The sequence below is a fragment of the Neovison vison genome, chromosome 13 (genome assembly GCF_020171115.1).
Source record: "Neovison vison isolate M4711 chromosome 13, ASM_NN_V1, whole genome shotgun sequence".
NCBI classification, from domain to species: domain Eukaryota; kingdom Metazoa; phylum Chordata; class Mammalia; order Carnivora; family Mustelidae; genus Neogale; species Neogale vison.
This window is the reverse complement of record NC_058103.1, coordinates 134,325,887-134,335,217: the sequence shown is the minus strand read 5'-3', so window position 1 is coordinate 134,335,217 and position 9,331 is coordinate 134,325,887. Positions and strand designations below refer to the sequence as shown.

General features: G+C 41.7%; 1 protein-coding gene across 1 annotated transcript in view; it reads left to right on the top strand.

The window, feature by feature from the left end:
- Window positions 1–204: 204 nt before the first annotated feature.
- Window positions 205–9,331, top strand: part of ASB7 (ankyrin repeat and SOCS box containing 7) — a 49,385-nt gene continuing 40,258 nt past the window's right edge. Inside the window, exons 1-3 of the mRNA XM_044230327.1 lie at window positions 205–654; window positions 820–914; window positions 8,597–8,718. The gene's annotated coding sequence lies outside the window, so the exon portion shown is untranslated. The remainder of the gene's footprint in view (window positions 655–819; window positions 915–8,596; window positions 8,719–9,331) is intronic.

The following is a 9,331-nucleotide window of genomic DNA, read 5'->3' as shown; positions in this document are numbered from 1 at the left end:
TCCTCTAACTGTCGCGAATGCGCAGACGGCTTTACGGCAGGCAAGGGGTGGGGGCTGCCGGGGGTAAGGAGGAGAGAAGGAAGCAACCAACCAACCAAGTCGCCCCCACCCCCCCCGCCCCCACCCACCCCGGACCTGGTTTACGGCTCCGAGCTCAGGCTCCGATGCGGCCGCTGATTGGCTGCTGAAGGCTTGGTCCCATCCCAGTGACCCCAAAGTGCTGGAGGGAGGGGGCGGGGGTGGCCCAGTGCAAAGTGCACCCGAAAGCCCCCTGCCTGTAGCCCCCGCGGCTGGCACTTAGGACCCTGTATGACCCGGGACCTCGCTGCCCCGAGACCTCCCGTGTGCCCCCGTAGTTGGGAGCCTTCGGCCCCGAGCGCGGCAGCCCCTGCTCCGGGCTCTCAGACCCGGGCTGCCCCCCCACTCGAGCCGGGACTTCCTCCCTGCACCCCTGCTCCGAGGCTGCCCGGCGGTCAGGATCGTCGCCCCAGTTCTGCTCGACCGTCCGGATGCTCGCCGGGTTGGGGCCGTGAGGCACCGAGAAGGATCAGGAACACCCGTGTCCGGCCCTGCCTGGAGTGTTTGTTCAATGGAGAAGTTGGTGAGTGTGGAGAAGGCTGAAAGGAGGAAGAGAAGCAGCAGCTGAAGAGACAGGTAAAGTCAGTTACCTCCCCCGAAGGGAAGGGGGCTGGCTGAGAGGGAGAATCACTGCTTCTTCCTGTCTGCTCTTAACCACTCTTCCTCTGCTACCCCTTCTTCAGAAGCCCCCTCCTTCTCGCCCCTGGGTCACTGCACCACTCACTGGTTTTTGCTTTCCAGGTCTGAGCCGGCTAGAGGAGACGAGAGAGCAGGAAGGGGTCAAGCCACCCACCAGAGAAGCAGCAGAGAGCCTCTGACCAGCATCCTCTTTAAAGGTAATGAGCCAGACCTCCCCTCCCCCATTGTTTATTCCTGGCCCCTACCTCATTAAGCATTGCTTTATTTTCAGCGTAGTTACCTAGAAATGTAACTCTTTCCTGGCATTCAGTTTCCCAACAGAAACAAAACACTGCCCGTGCCTGATCTTTAAGATTTTAATTAATAACTTCTTTATCTCAGGAATGTATTTTCCCCTTTCTCTCTGTATGTTGTTTCCGTTTTCTGCATTATCTTTTGGTACACTGTACCATTTACCCTGCTCTGAGACTTTGAGACCTTTTTGTAGCCCCCCCACATCTTACTCTCATAGGAATTCTCAATTCCTTGTTAATTGCTTGTTAATTCTCAATGACTCTGCTTTTTAATTAAACCACAATTTTCTGTTTTCCCCTTATGTCTTCCTATCACCTTTCCTCTACGTCTGTCAAAAAATCATTTCAGTTAACTAACTGACAAGGGTTTGGTAGAAGAAGATACAGTAATAGCTTGAAATTTATGAGTTTCGGAAAATAATGTGGCTTTTCTAGTGAAAAGTGAATCTGTGTTCTTGGATAGCGTGGATAGTTTGAAAGCAGTATTTGCCTCTGGAGCACTTGAATATAATTAACTCTTGTGGCTTTTTCGTGTTTCTGTGTGACAGATATGGATGGATTTGGAAACTTTTAAATATAATATTTGTTACACCTTTGATTTTCTAGAGCTTACAAAACTTTATACACTATTAGGTTAATCATTTGACACCCAAGATTTTGCAAACGAGGAATGTTTTGGTGTGTATAGAATCTAGGGCTTTATTTTTGCACTCTTAATAGATAAGATTTTTCATTTCAAAACCCTTACAGATAATTTGTTAGATTGAAATTTAATCATCTCATTCATGTGATTCCATTTCTGCTGCTGTATTTTGTTGCTGCCTCTGAAAATGCACTAAAGGTAAGTTTAGGACATTCATGTAATTCCTAAAGAGGGAATATGATCAGGGAAATTATCTAAGAGTTAATTCAGAAATTAGTGGAGTGAATGACTTCTCTGCCATCCAATAACAGGGGTATAAAGTGACTGATTAATCTCAGAGTTATTTTAATATCTCAGATTGTTTAGGGAATTTCAGGTGCAAAGAAGTACTTAAAATAGTAGACATTAGGAAATTTTTGATTTACTCTGTTCCACTGGACTTTCTGCCTTCTACAAAAATAAATTAATGCCTTTCCTGATTCCTTTACTTGCGAAGACATTGCTAAAGATACTTTTAAGTGCTTTGAGGGTTTGTGTTTTCTTGAGAGCTGGAACTAGACACCAAAGGGAGAGGGTATGCTACTGAATGAGACTGAAAATCAGTATCTGGCAGTGACTTCCATGGTGAACATTTAGGGCAGCCTGAAATAGGGTCCACTTCATTTCAGTAGAAACTAGCCAGGAGTCTATAAAGTTAAAGGCAATTTTCTTTATTTAAATATGCAAATTGCCAGAGAGATGCCTAGTGATGACTTTAGGAATTTTTTTTTGTTAACATATATATGAAGTATGTTTTTAAGGGAAAAGTGAATTACGTATTTTCTATTCAGGCCTTCTCACTTAAACATTTTTTCTATTTTAGATATAACTCTAGTGTGTTTTCATTTGCAAGGGATGTTATCACCTGAGATGGTAAGAGAACAGGTCTGTGGCAAGTCAAGCATGGAAGGTACAGAAAGGACACTGCTTTCTCCTGGTTGCCAGCCAGATCATTCTCATTCCTTAAATAATATTTCATTGATTCTGCCTCAGCTTTTAACAGTTTTTCTAGGATTAGGGAATAGATAGATAGATAATAGATAGATAAACTGTTGGCATTAGTTCCAGATACCAGCATGACTGAAAGTGTTTGGTCTAGGTTATGCTGAACATTTAAAATGTTTTATTTGGGTAATTATTTGCCAATATGGACAGTTAAGATAGTTTATATTTCTCAGCCCACTAGTTAACTTTGTGTTAATTCTCTTGCCAGGTACATGGGTATTTACAGGGAAAAAAAAATGGTAAAGAACCTGATTTATTTGATAACCAAATATAGATTTATAGTCATATAGAGAGAAAAACTGATTTTAACTAAAGATCTTCAGTGATGCCTTTTGAGGTTGCTGTGGCGCCATAGTTTTGTCTTTATACCTGAAGTGATACCATTCACAGTTGCTTAATATTATGCTACATATATGAGGCTCCTGGGTGGCTCACTGGGTTAAGGCCTCTGCCTTCAGCTCAGGTCATGATCCCAGAGTCCTGGGATCGAGCCCCACATTGATCGGGCCCTCTGCTTGGCGGGGAGCCTGCTTCCCCCCGACCCCTCTCTGCCTGCCTCTCTGCCTACTTGTGATCTCTGTCCATCAAGGAAATAAAATCTTTAAAAAAAAATTATGCTACATATAATATCTATTTTCTTCACATTTAGCTTGGATAACGTAGAAATTCATACAATTCCTAGAAAGTCTTCAGTCAGATAAAGTTTATACAAGCGTACCTAATATCTGACCTACAGCCTTTCATTTCATTCCCAACTGAAGACACTCCCTCAGTAGAGAATGATTGTCTTCTTTCTTGCAAACTTCTTCAGTATTACCGTGAGGCTGCTAAGATGATCATGCCAGACCGTGAGTTACTAAGATGATATTGACAAGACCTCCTCTTTTATAATACTTAAGTGATTTAAGCTTTGAGTTGAGGCTGGATTAAGTGAGTTATACAGTTTCCTCTCTTGCCTCTTCCACATTCCGTGAAAATGGTTGGTTTCTCTTCTGGATCATAGGAGAATTGTATATGCGCTGCTGAAGCAGGCACAATCATATGAGAATTATAGATAAGTCATGCATTATAATACATCCTTGCATCACCTGGAGGCCCAGCAACTTGGAGGAAATAGGAATGCCCTTACTTGTTCTAGAGCATAAATACCATATGCTAACTATGCAGAGTGATACTAAAAAACACTTATCCTTTATTTGGGGGTCCAGACTCTTGATCATACAAATAGTTCTGGTCAACATGGACCTCAGTGGTGTTGCACACATTGGACCTTGTATTCCTGCAGCCATCCAGGACCTCTGAGCCCATGGAGGGTTTTTTCCCTCAGAGCCCCTATCCTTGAAGTTGCTGATTTTATTTTCTTACCAGCCTGTATCTCTGTTTGCTCTACAAAGAAATGCTTATTTCCTTTTTTGAGTAGCAAGCTGTTATCTTGTTTCTAGTTGGTGTGAAATCTGAAAGCACAGTTCTAATTTGTATCACTTAATCCAAAAATGTGTGGACTTTTAGTGAAAATAATATGCAAAAAGCTATTAGTGACTAATCGTGTATGCCAAAGGAAACTGGGGACATGTGGCAGATCTGGTGAAAGTTGTCTACAGTTTCAGACAGGTCTTAAATATATTTTGTTTTATGGTTATCTTATGCTTCGCTCTGTTCTATGAATATAAACTTCTTTGAATTATGTGTAGCAAGAAATTTGGTTTCAACTTAATGCAGTTACTTGGCATCTTTATGGAATTTAGTGGTAACATTCTAATCCCCAAATTTATAGTTTCGAGTATGGTCAACAGTGTAAAAGCTCAGAGGCCTGGGTGATTTTCTTTTGACACCATGGAGAGTTGAAAAAGATGGATTTGTGAAATTTACACACACTATTCAACACACTATCCTGTTATCAACACACATTTCCCAAACAATACCAACACACTTTCCCCAAAATGATATACACTGAGGAGGTGGCTCATTTGGGGATGTAATTCTGAAGTCTTCCTTCTTTGTATGTTTATTTCTCTTTTTGGGCTGAAACCTAAAATGGAATTTCTAAGATTGCACCTTCCAAATTTTAGTCATTCTGAGTCTTTACTTTAAAACACCTCACGTTCACATATATTTCTTGAGAAGGTTGCCTCCATGGCCATATTCTTTTGCTTTATAGGTGACTTCCAGGAGTTCTCAGATTTTTGATCTTCCCCTGGAGGGGAAATAGACTTTTTTCCAATCTCCTCACCTCTGGACTTCTGTGATTTTTAATAGACACCTTTAGCACTGGATTGTGTATTTCCTTTTTCAGTTCTATAGTCTTTTAAAAAATTTTATTCACATGTGGATAGCTAAATTGTTAAGTGCAAACTTGCAAAACACCATGATAAAATTTATTACTTGTCTGGTGCCTTGGACTGTTATAATGGATATTTTGGTAATAAGTCATTGCCCTTCATAACTTAAGGGATGAAGCTGACAGGAATTACGTGTGCATGGTACGTGTGTCTGTTTTTTTCCAGGAAAGACTGATGCATGTTAAGTGTGCTTTTTCGGTTTAAACTTACAGTTATTATTTATAGCACTTAGCATTGTCAGAAAAGAGAAAAGTGATCTTAACATTTCTGGGTATATTTGATTTATGTTAAGGATGCAGAATTTTTTTTTTTAATAAGATTTTATTTATTTGAGAGGAAAAGCTAAAGAGTGAGCACAAACGGGAAGAGGGGCAGAGGGAGAGTGCGATGCAGCCTCCCCAGTGAGCAGGGAGCCTGTCGTGGGGCTCGATCCCAGGACCCCGGAATCATGACCTGAGCTGAAGGCAGACGCTTAACTAACTGAGCCACCCAGGTGCCCCGATAACTTTCTGTTAAAGTTCTACCAAGAGGTAACATCGGTGGCCAAGGCCCAACAGTGTGCCAAACTCAGGCTATCAGTGAACTTTCACCTGTCTGACTGAAGGAGCCCGTACAGCATTATCACAAGTTACTGTGGTGTGTGCACCTTTCTTGTTGAGAGAAATAGTCACTTCATCTTCTAGCACAGCCTTTTCTTGATATTATTAATAAATTAATACCATTTCATATTCTCTCCACCCCTATCTTGTATCTCCTCCTCACACATACTCCCCTGCCTTCATGGAAGTGGCCATGGGTAGATGGGACACCGTAAGAGCAAGGATTCTTAAAGGCTGGAAACCATGGAGAGCCATCTCCACTTCTCTTGGGAGGCAGGGGATACCAAGAACACCCTTGGAAATAAGGCATCCAGTGGGGTTGATTTTTTTTTTTAATTTTTTTTAAGATTTCATTCATTTATTTGACAGACAGAGATCACAAGTAGGCAGAGAGGCAGGCAGAGAGAGAGAGAGAGAGGAGGAAGCAGGCTCCCCACCAAGCAGGGAGCCCGTTGTGGGACTCGATCCCAGGACCCCGAGATCATGACCTGAGCCGAAGGCAGCGGCTTAACCCACTGAGCCACCCAGGCGCCCCCAGTGGGGTTGATTTTTGAAATGCAGATATAGCTCATGTAGAAAATAATCCCCTTTTCATTTGTGGAAAATGCTGGAAGTTCGTCATTGGAGACCCTCAGTTTGCACATCTTAAACAGATGTTTTATTTTAGCATAGTTTTGCACATCTAGAGAAATGTGCACAGATAAAACAGAATTCCCATAAACTCCTCCACACCCTGTTTCCACTAACATCTTTTTATTTTATCTTATTTTATTTATTTATTTGACAGAGAGAGACACAGTGAGAGAACACGAGCAGGGGAAGTGGGAGAGGGAGAAGCAGGCTTCCCGCCGAGCAGGGAGCCCAGTGCAGGGCTCGATCCCAGGATTCTGGGATCACGACCTGAGCCGAAGGCAGACGCTTAACGACTGAGCCACCCAGGCGCCCCTTCCGCTAACATTTATATTAATAGCTGCTTTTGTCACAGTTAAGGAACCAACAGTGAGCAGTATTATTAATTAAAATCCATAGCATATTCACATTTCCTTAGCTTTTACCTAATACCTTTTTTCTGTTCCAGGATCTCATCCAGGACATCACTTACATTTAGGCATCTTGTCTCCTTAAGCTCTTTTTGGCCAAGACAAGTTTCTCAGACTTCTCGCTTTTGATGGCCTTGACATTTTGAGGAGTACTGGTCATGTATTTTGTAGAATGTCCTTCCATTAGAATTTGTCTGGTGTTTTTCTCATAATTAGTCTGAGATTATGGGCTTTGGCAAGAAAGACCACCAAGGTAAATGGTCATTCTCATCATATCATACTAATAACATGACTTGGCACTGCTGCTGTTAACCTCGATCACTGCGCCGAAGCAGTGTTTTTCAGGTTTCGCACCATCAGATTGCTTTTTGCCTCCCTCTCTGTGCTATCCTCATTGGAAGGAAGTCGCTCTGCATGGCCCATGCTAAAGGGGAGGGGAGTTATGCACTACCTCCTTGAGTAGGGAGAATCTACATAGGTCTTTGGAATTATGCACAGATTTTTTCTCCTCCCCTCCTTTATTTATTCAACCAGTGATAGCAATAAGGGCATAACGATATTCTACACTTTGGGTTAGAATCCAGTAGTACTTGAATTATCTCGTTCAAATTGTTCATCTTGGCTATCCAGAGCTCTATTTGTTGGCTCCTGTGTTCCTGTGACACACCCCCATCACTGCCGTTTTTCTTTGATCGATTTCTTTTTGGCACAGTGAGATGCTCCAGGCCCGTCTTGTATATTTCTTTTCTTGTGCCGCTCCCCCTACCCCCCAGGAATTGGGCATTTCTGCAAGGGTAGTTCTGCATTTTTTTGCAGCTTGCCTTGTAGGGGTTGTCCCGATCATGTCTCATTCATTTTTTTTTTATTTATTTTTTATTTTTTTAGAAATGATACGCAGTTTTAAGTCAGGTATTATTTCCAAGTGCATCTTGGCCAACTCTTTGGCCTTTCTTGAAGAAGTTTGACAAGGGAAAAAAGGGTGGGGAGAAAGGAAAGGGTCCAAGTAGACTATCCTGATTTGGATGGGTTGAAAATTCTGGTGTGCACCCAGCAGCACTGTGATTGCCAATCTTCCCAAAAGCATGTCAGGTTGCCAGGTGGCCCGACCTTTCCTGCTGAAGTGACACAGGGCTTAGCACACCCACCTGATGGGAAAGGGGTGGCCATTTTCCCAGTGAGTAATTTCTAGGGTGATTCTAGTATAGTGTGTGAAAGCATGTGCTCCTAACCTCAGTGGTATTCACAGACCTAGGATTTAATTTATGTGGAGAAGGAGCCTTTTTCTTACAGGTGAAGAGAGAATTTTCTCAAAATTCATGTGGGGAAGCTGACAAGAAATGCTGTTGATCTTTTACCTGGTTTGATGTATGCATAAAGGAGTAACAGTTTCAAAATGGTTAACATAATGCTTTTTGGGTGTATGAAGTACTAGCATTGAAAGACATAATCTCCTTTTAGTTGTCATAGATTCCATTTTGGGCCTGGCCACCTACTGTATTGAATGAACACAGGCTTTCATTTCTGTCCTGTTTAGAAAGAGCAAGCGCCTGTAGTGTCTGTTAAAAAGTAATTGAGATGAAGCAAGTCTGAAAATATATTGTGAAGAGAGCAAACAACAAAAAGAACCTGCGTTTGTATCCATATTCCAAATGTGGGATTTTTTTTTTTTATCTTTATTCTTTTTCAAAAACTGTCCTTTTAGGGGGAAAAAAAATTCCTGAACATAAACCATATTCTCCATCAATTTGGAGATTAACATAGATACCATGGTATTTTTCTCTAAGAACTTATCTGAGTTCTTTCTCTGCTCTGAAAGTTTGTTATAAAATGCTAAAATTCAAGCTTGTCCAAAGGTAGATTGTGCAGCAGCTCTGATTCTTATTATTTTTAGGAATCTTCCATAATTGGTATTTGCCTTTAGGTTAAGAAAGCTCATTCACGCCGCAAGCTGGACACACTCTGAGCCTCCTCCCCACGATGCTGTATGTGCACAATGGTTATTAGGCAATCCACGTATCCGGAGAAGGGACATTCTTCCATAAGGTAAGTGACTGAGGGTCATCGGTCATCTGTGCAGTCCTTGCTTTTTCTTCAAATCAGCTAACATATAAACACAACACTTGCTGAAAGAAAACCCAGGTTTGCTTTGATACTGATTGGCTCTTGCATAATAGACCTCATTTAAGTGCCAAGATAATTGTCTCATTAAAAAAATAATAATCTGAAGCTGCTTGTTTTGAGCACATAGTAGTAGTAGTTTTTAAAAAAAAATTTTTTACAGAGTTTTATTCATTTATTTGACAGACAGAGATCACAAGTAGGCAGAGAAGCAGGCAGAGAAAGGAGGAAGCAGGCTTCCTGCTGAGCAGAGAGCCCGATGCGGGGCTTGATCCCAGGATGCTGGGATCATGACCTGAGCTGAAGGCAGAGGCTTTAACCCACTGAGCCACCCAGGCACCCCAGTAGTAGTAATTTTCATTAATTTCTTCCAATGGTCTTTGACATCTCTTATAACTCTAAAAATAAGCAGAAACCTATTCCAAAAGGATTCTCAGTTTTAAAATTTCTAAGAGACTTAATTTTATAGTGCTGATTGAAAAAGTAGTCAAGTAAAGAGATAAGGGGGAAATCATGTTTATTAAGAAAACAAATTATC